The sequence below is a fragment of the Pseudorasbora parva genome, chromosome 3, assembly GCF_024679245.1.
Source record: "Pseudorasbora parva isolate DD20220531a chromosome 3, ASM2467924v1, whole genome shotgun sequence".
Lineage (NCBI taxonomy): Eukaryota > Metazoa > Chordata > Actinopteri > Cypriniformes > Gobionidae > Pseudorasbora > Pseudorasbora parva.
The window spans coordinates 54,788,728-54,807,132 of record NC_090174.1 but is presented as its reverse complement, the minus strand read 5'-3'; positions in this window follow the sequence as shown (position 1 = coordinate 54,807,132).

Genomic DNA, 18,405 nt, shown 5'->3' with positions numbered 1-18,405 from the left:
TTTTTGATAAGTTGAGGTAAGACTGATCGCATAGGCACTTGCAAACAAAACGGTCTACACAAACACAACAAATTAAAAAATGTAAATAAAACCAAGCTGGTTGTCTTACCTTAGGCTACACCTCTCCGCAAAATGAATATAAATCCGATCTTCAATTCTCGCGCTATGAGCACATTTAACAGAGGTCAAGTCAACGAAATAAAGCAAAAGATTGGAGCTGCATCTTATCATCAGCTCATTTCAAGATCAAAGACCACAACAGGAGAAAGAGCGAGCAAAGCACCGGTAAGATCATTTAGTCTGATTAGCTTTTAATGAAGATGTTTGTGTTTTTGAGCATCTAAAACTTACATTATGTTTCACTTGCGGTCGTTTGCCTGTTGGCTTGCTTTACTCATTTGCGGCGCCGCTTGTTGCATTAGTGTCATATATGACTACAAGATATATAGGTAACACGCTTACACACATTTATTTTTTAACAATTTGCCAGGAGTAAAATGTACACATGTGGTTTAAACAACCAGATACTTCCAGTCTTTTCACAATCAGATAGATATCTGGTCAAAGAAAAAGAATGAAGTGACCGTGTCTAAAAAGGCCATAACTCTCCCAGCTGCGCTGCTGCTGCTGGTGGTGTACATTAAACACCGTAATACTGCTTGAGTTGAAGGCCTGATGCCCTGTTGATGAGAATGTATAGGTTCCTAGTAGCTATTTACTTTTGATATACAGTAATTGGTAAAGTAATTCAATTACTTTTTTTAAAAGTTTGAGGGTCAAAGTAGACATTAGTCGTTCGTCGTCAGCCAATGAAGACCATAGGCTGACATTATGCAATTTTTTTTTATTGTTATGTAGGAATGAGGAACAGGCAGTGAGAGTGGAATTGCAGATGACTCATTTCAGAAAATCAGAAACTTTTCTTCCTTAGGAGGCTTTATTTGTCATGCACTTTGATCCTATTACTTTGCAGATGTTTTACCTTCACAAACAGCTAAGTTATACACTGAAAAAGCATAATAGGGGCACTTTCATTGAATTTCACTTGCCACCATGAAGAACTGAATAAACAATAGATATGTTTTACTTAGTTTGGCTGCACACTTTTTTTTTTTTTTTTTTTGATAAACATAATATAACGTTAAGATGAAATTAAAATTTTTTTTTACTGTTATGAAAACATCGATTTTTTTTTCACAGACCACGTCCCCCCGAGTCTCAGCCTCATGCCACGCCCACTGCCCGTTGGTCCGTTATTCCAGAACTTCTGCCGTCAGTCTAAAGGTTCCCGCAAACGTGTTACTGATTCTGAAATGCAGAAGCTGGAAACTTTTTCAGGAGAATACTGTATATATGAATGTTTTACTCAAAGTTATCTCTGCATATTCAGCTAGAGAAGGAAAAAAAAGTGTTTTAACACTGGGGGGGAAATGTCACACTTCAGCTTTAACTGTTTAAAATATGCTGACTTGAGGCTCATGTATAGGGTTTTAAGAAATAGGCCAGTATTCATACCTCAGCAGTGTTTGTAACATTTGTGAAAAGCATGTTTTATTTTTGTCGCTGTGGAATTAGGGTTGCAACACTGGTGTCAAATATGCAAAGTCTGAGCATGTGCCGTATTTACATCAACCTCCTGCCGATACGACTTCACCCAGGATTGAAACACGAGTGCTTATTTTTGAGACATTCAACTAGATTGTTGTCATTACTTTAGGTGTCATCTATGTAAAGCTATATTTGACAACATCACCATTGGAGGTGTAAAATGCTTTGTTTCAAATGTAACAGAAACAGACTGCCTTATAATAGGTTTGTGTTGGTAATCAAATGCAGTGGTCGTGTGTAATGATATTCTGAACAGAGCACACACTGAGCACACACTGTATGATGACAAATGTTCTCAGTTCACACAGGAACAAAATAAAAACAATAAACTCTTAAGTTTACTACAGAAAAAACAGCACCATATAAATTCTGAAGTCTGTGTTTTAGAGTTAGCTGTGGATAAATGAATCAATATATTGATTTAAGACCAACTTGCATTGTTGCTGTGTGGCAGTTGGTGCTGTAAAGATACTGGCTGGTCACAGAACGACCTAAATGCATGAAATATGATATTATATACATACAGTCTAAGAACCATAATACAACTTGAAAAAAAGACATTCTAACAAATTACATTCTCAAACTTTTAAATGGTATCACGGTTTCCACAAAAATATTAAACTAATGCTAAAGAAGAAGCATCTTCATCACATGATAAAATTACATTTTAAATTGTTTAAATTACAAATTGTAATAATGTTTCTGACTTTTACTATATTTTGCAATATACCAAACTTTATATATTATACCTTAACTAGCCTACTTGAGGGGGTAATAAAAAAAAATGAGAATAAGGGTAACGTACAACAATTATGAAATATATACTTAAATAAGCAAACTTGTTAATATTGAGATGTCATCTGTTTTAGGCCTCAGTGAGATGCAGACTGATGATGGACTTGTTAGAACTTCCAGTTCCATTCCAGCTGGTCAGTAACTTTTACCCTCACAATGGACACCTGTCAGACATCGCTTACCGAGTACCATGGAGTAAGTATCGCAAGTTTGGCCGAAATCTTAAAAATGCTGCTATCTGAAATATGAGGACATTTGAAATGTCTTCATAAACCATATTTATAGTGTAAAAATAGGCTACCCATGTAGTTATACAAATTTGTGTCCTCATAAACCACATAAACAGGCACACACACACACACACACACACCTGGTTCACTTTCTTTGTGGGATTCTCCATAGGCGTAATGGATTTCATACCGTACACACCATATTTTCTATCCCCTTACACTGCCCCTGCCCCTAAACCTACCCATCACAGGAAAAATTCTGCATTTTTACTTTCTAAAAAAACTCATCCTGTATGATTTATAAGCATTTTGAAAATTAACACAATGTCAGGTAATCAGGTAATCAGGTTTTACTATCCTTATGGGGACATTTGGTCCCCAGTCCCCACAATGTAATAAACAAGGTGTTTTTCAGGGGATGGGCTTGGCCCCTATAGTTCCAGTGAAAGGAACTTTTAATGCTTCAGCATATCAAGACATTTTGGACCATTTCATGCTCCAACCTCTTTCAGAAAATAGTTTGGGGATGGCCCCTTTCAAGGAACTTGACTGGCCTGCAGAGAGTCCTGACTCAAACCCAACAGAACAGCTTTGGGATGTATTAGAGCGGAGACTGAGAGCCAGGCCTTCTCGTCCAACATCAGTGCCTGACCTCACAAATGCGCTTCTTGAAGAATGGTCAAAAATTCCAATAAACACACTCCTAAACCTTGAGGAAAGCCTTCCCAGAAGAGTTGAAGCTGTGCAAAGGGTGGGCCAACTCCATATTAAACCCTATGGGTAAAGAATGGGATGTCATTAAAGTTCATGTGCCTGTAATGGAAGACGTCCCAAAACTTTTGGCAATAGTGTATGTATATTTGTGTATATGTATTTGTGTGTATATACTGTATATGCACATACACACAAATATACACATAAATTAACAATGATAATAACCAGTTTTTTTAATGCTAGTATTTTCTTGTCACTATATGTCATTATACCAAATCAAAAATTAATCCAGAGAAAAGTTTCTTTTTAGTTTTAAAGGAGGGACATCAGCTATTCAGATTGTAGAGATTAAAGAGTGTCTCACTAAAACTTCACCATCACAGGAAAAAGTGCCTGTGTGTATCAGCCATCCGTTCAATTAGCAAATCCCACTTTCCCATGGCTGATGCTTTAGGAATAAGCTGAAAGCCTTTTACTCCACTCGCTGAAGTCTCTCATGCATATGCTGAAGTATTTTAACAGTAGATTAATGCGGCAACGTTGTGAAGACCTTGAGTTGTGCACTTGTGTGCATACATCAGCAGAGGTCAGACCTACCATTATACAAAATTATAAATATTTTGTCAACTAATTAGTGGGCACTTGGCAAGGAAAGACTGAAAAAGCAAGAGAGTGGGAGAGCGAGTCTCTGCTTCCCTGTGACATCTGTGTTCTCCAGACATACACAAGTCAGCATCTTTGGCACTATTGGGGGGTCCTGGCTAGCTTGGTGCATACATTCTCAGAAAAAAAAGTACAGTGCTGTCACTGGGGCAGTACCCTAGGCACAAAAGGTCCATTTTTGTACCTTACTTACCCCTAAATAGTACATATTAGTACCTTAAAAGGTACATATCAGTACTTTAAGAGTGAAATTAGTACCTTTAAGGTACAGAGTGGTATTTAAAGATACATATTAGTACCTTTTCGGTTTTGTACCTTAGGGTACCGCCCCAGTGACAGCAGTGTACCTTTTTTTCTGACAGTGTAGCATAGAAAATTTAGAATATAAAATTATACTTATTATAGAAACTATTTTCTATAATATGTTCCAACTATTTTCTAACTACTACTACCTGTTAGCCTTGTGACAACATTTTCAACATGTAAGTGAGGGGTTCAATTCGTAGCCTAAGGTTTTATAAATACTCCCATTCAAAAGTTTGGGATCTGTAAGAAAGAAGACTCTTCTGCTCACCAAGGCTGCATTTATTTGATCTAACATACAGTAAAAATAGTAATATTGTGAAATGATATTACATTTTAAAATAACTGTTTTCTATTTGAATATATTTGATAATGTAATTCATCTTAGAATGATTTCTGAAGGATCATGTGACACTGAAGACTGGAGGAATAATTCGCATTACAGGAATAAATTATATTTTTAAATAGGTGTCTTTTTGAATAATGTATTTTGAATTAATTGATCTGGCATCAAGATGTTAGCAGCAGATCCTTCAATTCCTATAAGTTAGCAATTTGAGCAATTTGAGCTACTGTTTTTTTTTTTGTTTATCTGTTTGATAAGACCACACGGACCAGCTATTCATTCCAATGGGAATCAGTGAGCCTTGGCCGCCCATGACCCTGTCGCTGGTTCACCACTGTTCCTTCCTTTGACCACTTTTGATAGATACTGACCACTGCAGACTGGGAACACCCCACAAGAGCTGCAGTTTTGGAGATGCTCTTAACCAGTAGTACCCATCACAATTTCTGCCCTTGTCAAACTCGCTCAAATCCTTACGCTTACCCAATTTTTCTGCTTCTAACACATTCACTTTAAAGACAACATGTTCACTTGCTGCCTAATATATCCCACCCACTAACACACACACACACACACACACACACACACACACACACACACACACACACACACACACACACACACACACACACACACACACACACACACACACACACACACACACACACACACACACACACACACACGTAGTGTTTCCTTGTTTTATGGGGACTTTCCATAGGCGTAATGGATTTCATACTGTACAAACTGTACATCCTATCCCCCTACACTGCCCCTGCCCCTAAACCTACCCATCACAGGAAACATTCTGCATTTTTACTTTCTCAAAAAAACTCAACCTGTATGATTTATAAGATTTTTTCCTCATGGGGACCCAGAAATGTCCCCACAAGGACAAGGATTTCAGATATTGCCATCTTTGTGGGGACATTTTGTCCCCATAACGTAGGGATTACACCCCCCCCCCCACACACACACACACGCACACGCGCACACACACACACACACACACACACACTTAATTAATTTTGGCATCACTAATATATAATGTTCCACAATAAAAAAGTCTTCAGAGTAAATAATGTAAACGAGGATAGAATGGTCATAAAGACATGTTTTACTCAAAATTCTGTGTCTTCGCCACAAACAATGCATACTATGTTGCCTTGGAATCTGACTGAAACAAGATATCTTGGAAAGAGGCATAATTATTCAGCCTACCTTCTGGAATAGCCTACATTCATGACTCCAATCCATAATACGGGAGTGGGAGTTCTTTCTATCATCAGCAATATTGATGACTCGCTATTCCTCCTTCAGCAGCTACTTCAGAAGAACTCATCTAACGACGCCAAGCCAAAGTCTTCTGTGATTAATGTCTGATGAGAACAGAGTACAGTTGAAAAGTTTGACAACAAGTCAACAACATAAATGCAAATTGTGGCAAAGTGACCGGTCAGAGAAAGATAATTCTTAGGGTTGGTGACACTGGGACTTCATCGACTTAATGGGCTTAAAAGTTCAGTAGCATCATAACTAAAAGTAAGAATACCTTTTCTTTTCAAATGCAAACATAACCCAGTCACTTCAAAAGCCACCATCGAGCACTATCCAATGAATCAAAGCTGGTGTCCTTTTATATGATTACACACAGATGCTACAACAAACATATAAAGGGACGCAAAAAGCTTTTGATAGTCATGAAGGTACTGTTTACTATTTATGCCTAACAATCTCCTCCTTAATGCCACTCGGAAACGGCGATCTCCTTAAGTCTTTGCAGGTCACCGGAGAAAGGAAAAAGTCATTCTTTAAAAGCTCATCTACTGTTATGCCACACATTAAATCAAGGACATCCATTTGTGCTCCTTGCTCTTGAAAGCCGCTTGCTTTAATTCACATCTGATGTGTGCTTGAATGTACAGCTTCGAGACCTGTCATCTTGCCCGACCTCTGTCCTTGTGCGCCACATGTGTAAAAATCACATTTTCCCCAACAAGTAACACAATTAACCTCAGCAGCCAGGAACATGCTCCACATATTTGTAAAAGGAATTAAGAAGCAATTGTACATGAAAGCCACACAGGCTTGAATCGTGTCATATGGACCATGCGGAAATGCGGAAAAGTCATGGTGGCTTTGAATGCTTTTGTGCTGAAAAACACATTTACCAGCCTTCAACCATGACTTGCCTTTCATCATGAAATATGTCTCTGTGGGGTTTTGTTTGTATGAATATATTCCTGTCGCTTACTATCCAAATATGGTGACACTTCCTGAAAAATAGACTAGTTTAAATACTTATGAAGATGAATTGATAAAATTGGAATCACTCCAGGGGTGAAGACCACCTCGGGTTATTTCATTTGACAGGAACGAATGAAAAACAGGATCTTTCCTTACCATTGCAGGGGTGTTAGAATCCCAATTAATCTGACACGTTGTCGTTTCCCTCTATCCCAGTGTTGGTTTAACAATTATTGACAGGATTGAAGGTCATTCTTCTTTCTTCTTCTTCTTCTTCTTCTTCTTCTTCTTCTTCTTCTTCTTCTTCTTCTTCTTCTTCTTCTACCTCTCCAATGTCAAACGTCTGTCTCATTAACTATTCCACGGCTCTCTGAAATACGTGATTCTGATTGGTCAATAGTGCGATCAAGCAGTCGAATATTTCCAAATAGTGCAATGGCCTTGGTTATGGAAGTATTATCCAGCATTAATGCTCATTAATGTAAAAAAAAAGTCTATGGTAAGAATAATATACCATGAACCAACATTACATACTTTGATTTAAAGCAGTATATGAAAATTGGCACAAAAAAGACAAATGTACAAAGGTACTGTCCTGGCTTTTATGGAGAGAAAAAAACCAAGATCCTATGAAGCATTGAAATGGCCTGATTGAATTAATGTATATATTTTATGTTGATTATATATAGATACAATATATTAAATGTTTATTGAAAAATATGCATGGAGGGTTCAGAAGGGCTAAAGGCACACCTTAAAGGTATAGTCCACCCAAAAATGTAAATTACCCCATGATTTAGGTGACCTAGGTGTATATGACTTTCTTCTTTCAGATGTACACAATCAGAGTTATGGTTCCATTCACTGCCATTATAAAGCTGAGACAATTTTTTAAAGAAGAATGTCATATAAATATGGTTTCATTACAAATAGGGTGATTATCTAGCCTGACAAGCCAGACCCACATCAAGATGTTTGGTCTGGAAACTCACTACTGACAGGGCTCAATCCGAGGGACGGGATAAACGGTTGTCTTTCAAACTCCCTCTGCACGCGATAGGATAGCGCTACACCAACCAGAGCAACGAAGGTGAAACAGAGCTTGTTGATAGATTAAACATTCGCCGTATCCGGTCAGCAAAACCCCGAACACATCTTCCCTTTTTAAGAATGACTTCAGATTTGCTGCCGCTAGGGTGCGTCTAGATTTCTAGGCTAACATACAGCGGTATAGGTTCAAAATGTTGGTGTCATTTTACAGGAAACCCTTTGAAGTTATATAAAACACTGCTAAAAGTGATAAACATGTGTATATTTTGTCTAAGCTGTTATAACCCCCCCCCCTCCCCCCCCCCAAAAAGGCACTTTTTTTCTTTTTTCATAAAATTCATTTTTGAAAGTGTGTAACTCAGGCCCTGTGTACTCTAGGTTCTTGCAGACAGTTTGGGCTTTTTCCACTAAATTCCAGAAAATAGTGGAAAAAAATAAGTTATTTATTTTAAGGCCTATTTATTTATTTTATTTGGTTCTTTTTGTTACATGAAATTTCTGCTCACCAGCAGCTGAAGCCGAATTCTTATTTCTATTCTTCTCTAACCACCGTCCAAACACTAATACAAGAGATGAAGGATAAATGTACACGATGGCATTTACTTCCAGTTCTCAATGAACATCTGTTATTGATCACCTGTCAGCTCTCTGACATTCAGGAAGTGTAAAGTGACTGAAGGAGAAAGAGCATGTGTGTACGTGACAGGAGCTACATCATTCTATCATGTTCGTTATCTTGTTCATGAATATTGCCATTAGTGAATTCAGAATACTGCACGTGCTCTCTTGGAAAAAAAAAAAAGACAGCCAATCCAGAGAGCATCTCTTAAAGGGATAGTTCACCCAAAAATGAAAACTCTGTCATTAATTACTCTCCCTCGTGCCTTTCCAAACCTGTAAGACTTTCGCTCATCTAAAGATATCTTTGATAAAAACTGCTCAATTCGTATGGATTGGTTTGAGGTCAGATTATTAACTTTTTGAAGCGCCAAAGCATCTTTCAGATTTCATTAAAAAGATCTTCATTTGTGTTCAGAAGATGAACTAAAGTCTTACGGGTTTGGTACGACATGAGTGTGAGTTATTAATGATGAGTGGTATATAATAATTGTATATAATAATTATATAATATAATAATGGCAAGGTCACATTTACCTTTGCTTTGTGAATTTCTTTGGGGTCATATCAAGTCTGTACTGGTGTTACATACTTTGTGTTATATTACCTTGGCTATAAAGGGTTAGTTCACCCAAAAATGTAATTTCTGTCATTAATTTCTTACCCTCATGTTGTTCCAAACCTGTAAAACTTTTGTTCATCTTTAGAACATCCTAGGTGTATATGCATTTCTTCTTGCAGAAAAATACAATCCGAGTTATATTAAAAATGTCCTGGCTCTTCCCAGCATTATAATGCCAGTGAATGTCCATAAACGTGCATCTATTCATCATATAACTGCTCCACACGGCTCCGGGGGGTTAATAAAGGCCTTCTGAAGCTAAATGTTTGCGTAAGCCGATCCAGCCGATCATCTTCCGTATTCAACTTACGGAAAAAGTGTAGTGCCTCTCGCAGTTTAAAAATGCTTACGCTACCAGCGTAAGCGATGAGTGTAACTGGTGTTATGCTCAAGCATTTTGAACTGGGAAGCCAGAGTCATGTGGGCTACTTATAAGATAGATAGATGCACTTTTATCGAGTACAAAAACAAAGCAACATTCACTGCCATTATAAAGATTAGAAGAGCCAGGACATTTTTAATATAACTGATTTGTCTGAAAGAAGAATGCCATAATTGGATGACTTGATGGTGAGTAAATCATTTTTGGGTGAACTAACCCTTTAAGGTTGAACTGATGGAGTCACGTGGACTGTTTTAACTATCTTAACTCCCTTGTAAGCGGTTGTTGTGTCGCTGTCTCTATGGGGTCAGAAAGCTCTTGGATTTCATCAAAAACGCCTAAAATTGTGTAATTCACGACAATATTTTCATTTTTGTGTGAACTAACCCTTTAGATTTCTCTAACAATTTCTACACCATTTTTTTCTCTTATGACTGCTGTAATAAAATGTTTTTTTTTTGTAATTTAAGCAAATGGGAATGCAAGAAATATATAGAAGTTTACCTAACCAGGATGACTTCTGCTTCTGAGAACCCCGGAAATGTAAAAAGGAATTACACGTGAGGGTGGAAAAGTTGCACACAGATTTCACTCATTTTCAAGCGGCCATTTTGAATTTGCAGAACAACAGAAAACTGCTTGTGTAACAGAGGTCGTCTAGTAGTCACTAGGCGTTTCTCAATGTCAAGGAAGGATCCTCGGAAGCCAGAATTCCGAGGATGCCACGTCATCAACACTCGTCGAAGGACTGTTCCAATGTCGAGGATCCTCGAATTTCAACCAAGGACTGAGTCCTTCGTTCGAAAAATATGTCATATACAGGAAAGGATGCATATGAGTAGCCTTTGCGCACTTCGCGTTCTCAAATCACCCACAATCCTATGCGCGCAGCTTCGCTATCTTCAGACGTTCGCGGAGTCGGAGCGTGAACAGGGCAAATATGCTTGTATCGGAGTTTGGAGATGGGAAGGAAGGAGGCGGGAACCGGTGAACGTTCAACAACTTTATTATAAATAATAAACAAAACGAAAGTAACACGGGGAAAACCCTCACGGGCGACTGCCCGCACACACATAATAAACCATAAACAAACCATAACATAAACTCCAGGCCCAGTCCTCTCTCGTCTTCCACGCTCCTCCAATTATACTCCCATCACTGCCGTGAGCCGAGACCGGTGTGGCGATCAGCTGCCGCTCATTATCACTCCACCAGCCCGCTCTCACGATCCCTCACCTCGCTGATTGCCACAATGCTTTTATTTACGTTACCAAACATTTGTTATAACCTAAGTAAATATACGTAAAGTTTAACGTTTAAATACCGGTACAAATTACTACTGTATTGATATAAAAATATATCCAAATAATGTTACACATAATGTTATTGATGGCCAACGGTCCTTTTCACTGACGTAATGACGCAATGACGTGCACTTGCTAGCCTGTTCCATTTACGTGTTCTCCGAATGCTAAAGAGGAGCCTCACCTAGCCTCTGAAGGAAGTGACTTTGAAGGATCCGTCCTTCCAAGGAAGCATCCTTGACATTGAGAAACACCTACTGTGCGAGTAAACCTCACTCCTCTGACCTCAAGAGACGCTCTAGCGGCTGACACTAGAGGTTGCAGCCTTTAGCCTCCTTGTTAGAGCGTCCGACTCTCATGCCGGCGGACCCGGGTTCGAGTATGGCTTGGAGCGGGCGGTTCAAACAATTGATTTGAAAGTGACGTGTGAGATGTGCTTCATACACCTCTATGCTACTGACAAAAGACAATGGAACTTTAATGCAAAATTTCACTTACTTAAAAGCACATTTAGACAGTAAGCTAATTTTAATGCATGCTATAAAAAATAAAAAAAGCAATTGATCGAGTGATAAACATGAGCTCTACAACACAGCACACAATAACCTGAATATCACAAATGCTATTGTTTAAAATTCAAACTGGGTATTGGCAGTTGGTAATGTGACAAATTCAAGCAACTTTATGCAAATGAGTGTGATGCAATGCAACTACATTCTATTGTACTGTAAACTCACTAAAACATACAGGGCTCTATTTTAACGATCTGAAACGCAAGTGTCAAAGCACGAAGCGCAAGTAACTTTGTGGGCGGGTCTCGGCGCTGTTGCTATTTTCCCGGCGGGATAAATGACTCTTGCGCCCGCCGCAAATCTAAAATGGGTTGGTCTGAAGTAGCTTCATTATTCATAGGTGTGGTTTGGGCGTAACGTGAATAAACCAATCAGAGCGGCATCCAACATTCCCTTTAAAAGCAGGTGTGCAAGTTCAATTATGGATTGCTATTATTATGGTGTATTTACCAGGCGCACGCCAGGAGCGGTTCACAGCCGAGGAGGCTGATGTTCTTGTAAGAGCAGTGAAAGACAGAGAAGTTGTGTTGTATGGGGATGGGAGAAACCCACCCAAAATAGCGTCGGTTAAACAGTCGTCGGTTAAACAGTTTTTCAGTCGATTTTTGTTTTCCTGGTTCTTGACAGACAAACCAATTTGTCAGATGTCCTTATATACATCTATGTCTTGCCACTATTGGGCAAACAGGTCTGATCCTTAATTACTACAATTGAATAATTTGTAAGCTAGATTTATGCCTATTTTTTCACATCTTCGTCGCACACCACAATGATTTCCGTCATCTCATGTGTTAATATTTTTTTAGTGTAACAATTTATGATTTGCAAAAATAACTGTTGCATCTGTGTAGATTACATGAGCAAAGTGTATGCGGGTTGTGCACGCTATACATCATGGTCAAGCATGCGCCCTTAAAATAGCATAATGAACAACGCGCAACGCGCCACTGACTTTAGACTAGGTTTTTTCTGGTCAGTGGCGCAACTGTTTAATGGAACAGCAAAATAGCACCAGGGATTGTTTGCGCCGGAACACGCCTCCTTTTTTGCGCTGAACCGCCCGGGGAGCGCAAGTTCATTCACTAGTTTAGTGACGTGCTTCTGTGGAGGGAAAAGCGCGCTTTGCGCGGGTGCAAAATAGGAATGACACATGCGTCGGTGTACAAAGTCAATTGCGCTGGGTGCAAGATAGGGTCCACAGTGTTTTTAGCCAAATCTGGATAGACACAAACAGATCAATAGCACTGCATTCTATTGACAGTGTATTTTGTGGAAATACATACAGTACCTCACAAATCATTATGATTCACACAGCACATATTCTCATTATAATGTTTGTCATTGCGCACCAGGCATTTATAGTTTTACACGCAGACCTGGAAGGCAAAACGTCCATAGAACGGCAGCATAGGCCTGTCATTTTTTCACCTGTTTCAAGCTACGAATATTTAGATTACCTACCAGAAGAATAAAATCAAAAATATGTCAACAAAATGCAAGTTTGGGGCATAAACAGCACCTTCTGCAGTATTTCAATCTCTATAACAGCAGGACATTCTAAAACTCAAGAGAGTATAAAAAAATCTAATGTAGTATACGCCTTATTGATGAAGCACAGTATATACAGGCAGATGAGCCCTGAATATGAATGCAACACGCTAAATGGTGTTTTCTTTATAATGGGTTTCAATGTAGAAATGCTTAATGAGAAACTGCACATTGCACTTGTATGGGTTCATCTGGTTCTGTACATCAATAAGGTGCATGCTGTATTTGGCCTTTTAATATCACTGTCTTATTACATTACTACTTACAATAGTACAAAGCTAGTAAAAAAAAACTGGCGAGCAATGGAGGAAAGCCTTGTTGTGCCCTCCAGGTAGGATGTCATGCAGTACTATACACTGCATCTAAAGTATATCTGCAAGAGATGAGCTTTCACAACAACAAAAAAAGGCAAGATCAAATGACAAGCATTTCCAGAGCCCCACAGAAGCTGCCATTAGCGACCTAACTGCAGCTGGATTTAGTTAAAAGTTTGGTTGAACTTACATTAGTACTTCAATCTCAAAGAAACCGAATCTGTCTCAAACGGATGTAATGCAATGTGACTAACTGCTTGAGCTCTATACAGTGACCAACCCCCCCTGAGAAACTCTCGGGCTTAATTTTCATCCCTCTGGGTATGGATCAGTTCTCCACAGGGGCGATATATGCTCGCCCCACCACGTCTGGGGTGGATGGCTTTTACAGGGAAAATCCTGTTGGCTTTAAGGAGCAGACACAAAGAGCAGACAGCTGTTTAATGGGATAACGGACAGCGATGGACAGACAGCTAAAAGAGTGTGGCCGAGGGTTGGAGAGCTTTCATAACGGCTGATTGACTGGGAATCTCTGATGGCGGTGAGGAGAAACCTGATCTTTAACTGTGTGCGTGCTAATGCTGTAATAATGCCCACACTGTTATTAGGTTACAGAGGCATTGGCTGGAGAGTAAGACTGCTGTAATGGAAGGACGGTCAAACATTATCTCTGTTTGTTATTTCGTTCTCAATCTCTCCCTTTCTAACTTTATCACCGAACCCGTGTCATTCATCTATACAGTATTTCTCATTCTTTGTACTCTCACACACACACATACAGATGCACACATACTTTTCTTAGATGGGTGAATCACATAAAACAGGTTATATTTCACACAAAATAAAAACATTTTTTTTGTTGTTGTTTGTTTTGTTGTTGTTGTATTAACGTTTATTTTCCATTGCTTCCTTTCGAGCAAGTAAATATATATATATATATATATACACACACACGCACGCACACACACACACACACCTTCTTTTTCTTTCGGCTGTTCCCTTCAGGGGAATCATCTGCCTCTATCTATTCCTATCCTCTGTATCCTCTTCTCTCAGACCAAATACTTTCGTGTCCTCCTTCACTACCTCCATAAACCTCCTCTTTGGTCTTCCTCTTGACTTCATGCCTGGCAGCTCTAACCTCAGCATCCTTTTACCGATATACTCACTCTCCCTCCTCTGAACATGTCCAAACCATCTCATCCTGACTTCTCTAACTTTGTTTCCAAAACATCTCACATGTGCTGTCCCTCTGATGTACTCATTCCTGATCCTATCCATCCTCATCACTCCCAAAGAGAACCTCAACATCTTCAGCTCTGCTACCTCTAGCTCTTCCTCCTGTCTTTTCCTCAGTGCAACTGTCTCCAAACCACACAACATCACTGGTCTCACTACTGTCCTATACACCTTATATATGTATGTATGTGTGTGTGTGTGTGTGTGTGTGTGTGTGTGTGTGTGTATGTGTATGCTTATTTATGTTTGTTTATAATCATTATGTGTAATGTATATGTATGAATATATATGTGGGAGATATATGTATATATGGGAGATAATCTATTAACCTTATTATTAGGGAGATGTACATAATATATATATTTTCCATTTATTATTATTGTTTATTTTTATAATTTTTGTTGTTGTTGTTGCTCAAAATAAACTTCAATCAATCAATTTTCAGGAAAATTTTCCCCAAAAATACCACAATATGGAATTAACGGTATGCTACTATCTCTTTTTCATCGCAACTTTAAATAAAGTTGCTGTCTTTTTGAATAACTTCATATGTTTTTATTTCCTTTTTACGACACGAGAGGAGGCAGGGGATGCGCGTAAATCTACCTTTTCCCGCAACGTCGACAACTTTTCTCTGACCTACATAGAGGCTCAGATCAGTGCTAGAGAAACACAGAGGAATCATGAAGCATTATGAAAGAGCTGGGAAATTTGAGTGCGGAGAGACAGCAAGGGTGAGGAGGGCACGTTTTACCAAAGCGCTGCGTGGAAGGTTTTCTGGGGTCACTGATCAAACAGTTTTCTGAAAATGAATAGGAACTTCCTGTCACTTTCTGGATCAATGGAAGTTGATTGATCCTCATCCTAATGCTAAGGGCGGCTTTGAGAAGACCTGATAAGTCAGCCTGGAAAGAAGATGATGAATCAAAGCCACAAAACAACTGACAGGTCTGCAGACGCTAAATAATATTGGGCTATTTTTACCCTGTTTAATGGGAAGCCAGACACTGGTCTTCAAATTAATTGGTCCTAACATTAGGAGTTGTATTTACTGTTTTCAGCTTTATTTCATGCACATTATTATACACATCTTGTAATGATCTTATTTGGCTTTAAACTGTCTTGTCCTCTCTGAAAGCAACAAAATCTCAACCGATGGGAGCATTTAATATTCAAAACACAGATATTCGGAGCATGGTTTTGAAACAATCAGGGAAAGCCAGGACAATGTATTAAAAATAAGAAGAAGCCACTGTTCGGCATAGTAATTAAAAGTCACAATGAAACCAAAATAGCAACAGATCTTTGAGGATTTTTTTGAGACATTGGAGAATGTGGTTTGGTAAAATGGACTGCATTTATATAGCGGTTTCATCAGACCCTATGGCCATCCAAAGCGCTTTACATATCGCCTCACATTCAACCATTCATACACCGACGGCGATGTCAGCCGGCACCATCCAGCTCATCGGGAGCCGCTGGGGTTAGGTGTCTTGCTCATGGACACCTCGACACTTGGTCAGGTGGAACAGGGGATTGAACCACCAACCTTTTGGTTTGTAGACAACTGTGAACCACTGAGACACTGCCGCAAATGTATAGTATGGCATGCAAAGCATTCTGTGTTAATTCAGGCAAGACACGTAGCTCTGCTATCATATGATTGGAAAAATTCCAGCTTCGCCCATATCAGCTGATCTGATTCCTTCGCAATCAATTGGTAACTCTTAAAGGGGTACTTCAGCACTGGGAAGATTAATCTGTATTTAAACTGGGTCATCAATGTAGTAGAAATGTGAAATTATTTTTGAATTTGGTGCCTTCTAGACTGACAAAAGACAGAAAATGTATTTTTGTCTCATGGGGATGAAAGACTACAATTCCCAGAATGCTTTTCTGCCCTGTGAGGCCATTCCCAAAGCCACCGCTACTGGATCACTGTGATTGAGTTGGAGAAGACACTACAATTAAAAACTGAACGTGTCTGTTCAATATAATGAGTGAGTCACCGCACTGAGCACTAACTGCAGGAGTGAGATAAATGAGCTGAATGAGCTCTCATGATGAGAGTAATCGCGACTACACTCACGGCATACATTCACAACGCAAGTTCAGTCTGGCGCGTTTCAGTTCATGCCTTTGCAAACTTAACTTTCATAGAAATTAATTTGAGAAGTTAAAAGACATTGCTCACCATAGCTCTGTTTAAATGAGTGCCTGTAGCTGAGCTGAGCTCTGAGTGCTCTGAGAATTTTCATTATAGGAGGAATTTTTCCAGAAATAAAATGCATAAATCGCTTGTCTCAGGGGGATATGAGGGGGGAAAGCACAATCATTTGAATATACTCCAGGGTTTCTACTGATACAAAGCCATATGCTAATCGCTGAAGTAACCCTTTAAACAGGGCGTCTTACTTAAGCATAGCTTCAGTTAAGTCTGTCTGCTCGTCTGCTTCCCACCTCCACCCCAGCTCCTCCTTAAACCGTTTTTAACTTAATCAATGATGCATGCTCTGTTCTTGATGGGGGATTTACACTGCCCCCTCAGTTTAAAAAAATGTGAGGTTGTCCCCAGAAGCTGCTGCTGTGCCCTGTGTTGGCTTTTCATGGAAATAATGAAAAGGACGGGGAATTCAGGACAGAGCCATAGTGGACCTGACTGAATTTATGTTTTCAGTGGAAGATAGTGCTGTCAAAAGTACAGACCGCGATACCAAGTCGGTACTGAAATTTAAGAAATGTGGCGCTTTGTGTGAATTGTGAATTGTGAATTTGAATTGTGCTCACGGGCTCATCAAATAGATCTGTGATTGGCTACAACCACCAGCGCTTCATAAACATGTTGTAAATGTACATCAATGACACTTTTCACAGATACACACAGTGCTTGCACAGATACACACAGAGGGCCTCATTCATGAAACTTTCGTAAAAATATGAGCAAATTCTGAGTAATTTGCGCGTAAAATGGACCTTTACGAAAACACTTCTCCAGATTCACAAACGCTTTGTATACCACGGATTCGTTAGTTAAACGTGTGTATATATTAGTGAATTCCGAACATGCGTAAATAGGATGCATGTGCACGCTCATTCATAATTAGCATAATCCCCGCCCATGAGTTACAACTGCAAATGACGTGACCAGGAATGCTGTGGACTCTTCTTGACTTCTTTCTCAGGTTTGGCTCCAGGATTTTGCATAAATGTTGACTAATTGGCCATATGACTAGCAATAAATATTAAATTATCGCGTGTCCACCAAAGCATGTTTTAGCCAGCTAAACACCTGGTGCTCTTTTGAAAACGGCCAGCTGGTGGCGCTTCTCTATTATTGTCGTTCGTTTGGTGTATAAGTGTGATGTTTGGTCAACATAGTTTTTTGTCCCGCCCCTCCTCCACTGTGATTGGACGGCCTGGTAAAAAATGACAGTGACGAGCGCTGCCTATTGCCCAACGTTAAACAGTACAAAAAAAAAAGCTAACAAAATAACGGGGCAGATTAACTCTTGAAATATTATTATGGAAGGCCTGCCCTACATAGTGCATCAAAATGCAATGTCATCAGTTTGCCTAAATTAGAACACAGAACGTTCAAATGTTTTACGCACCATTTACACGTGGTAGAGAGCAGGTGTAAATTTCTTTCGTACCAACTAAGATTTTGAAAATACATTTTCGTGAATCCGAAAATTTACGTCATACGTTTACGAACAATTTACACACAAATTCGTTCTGCTCGTGTTTCATGAATGAGTCCCAGAGTGTTTGAATGTAGGCGTCTATCAGCCTACCGGTCCGCTGGTTGACGCCTGCTTGTGCTTTCAAACGCTACTGCTCCCGCTTTCAA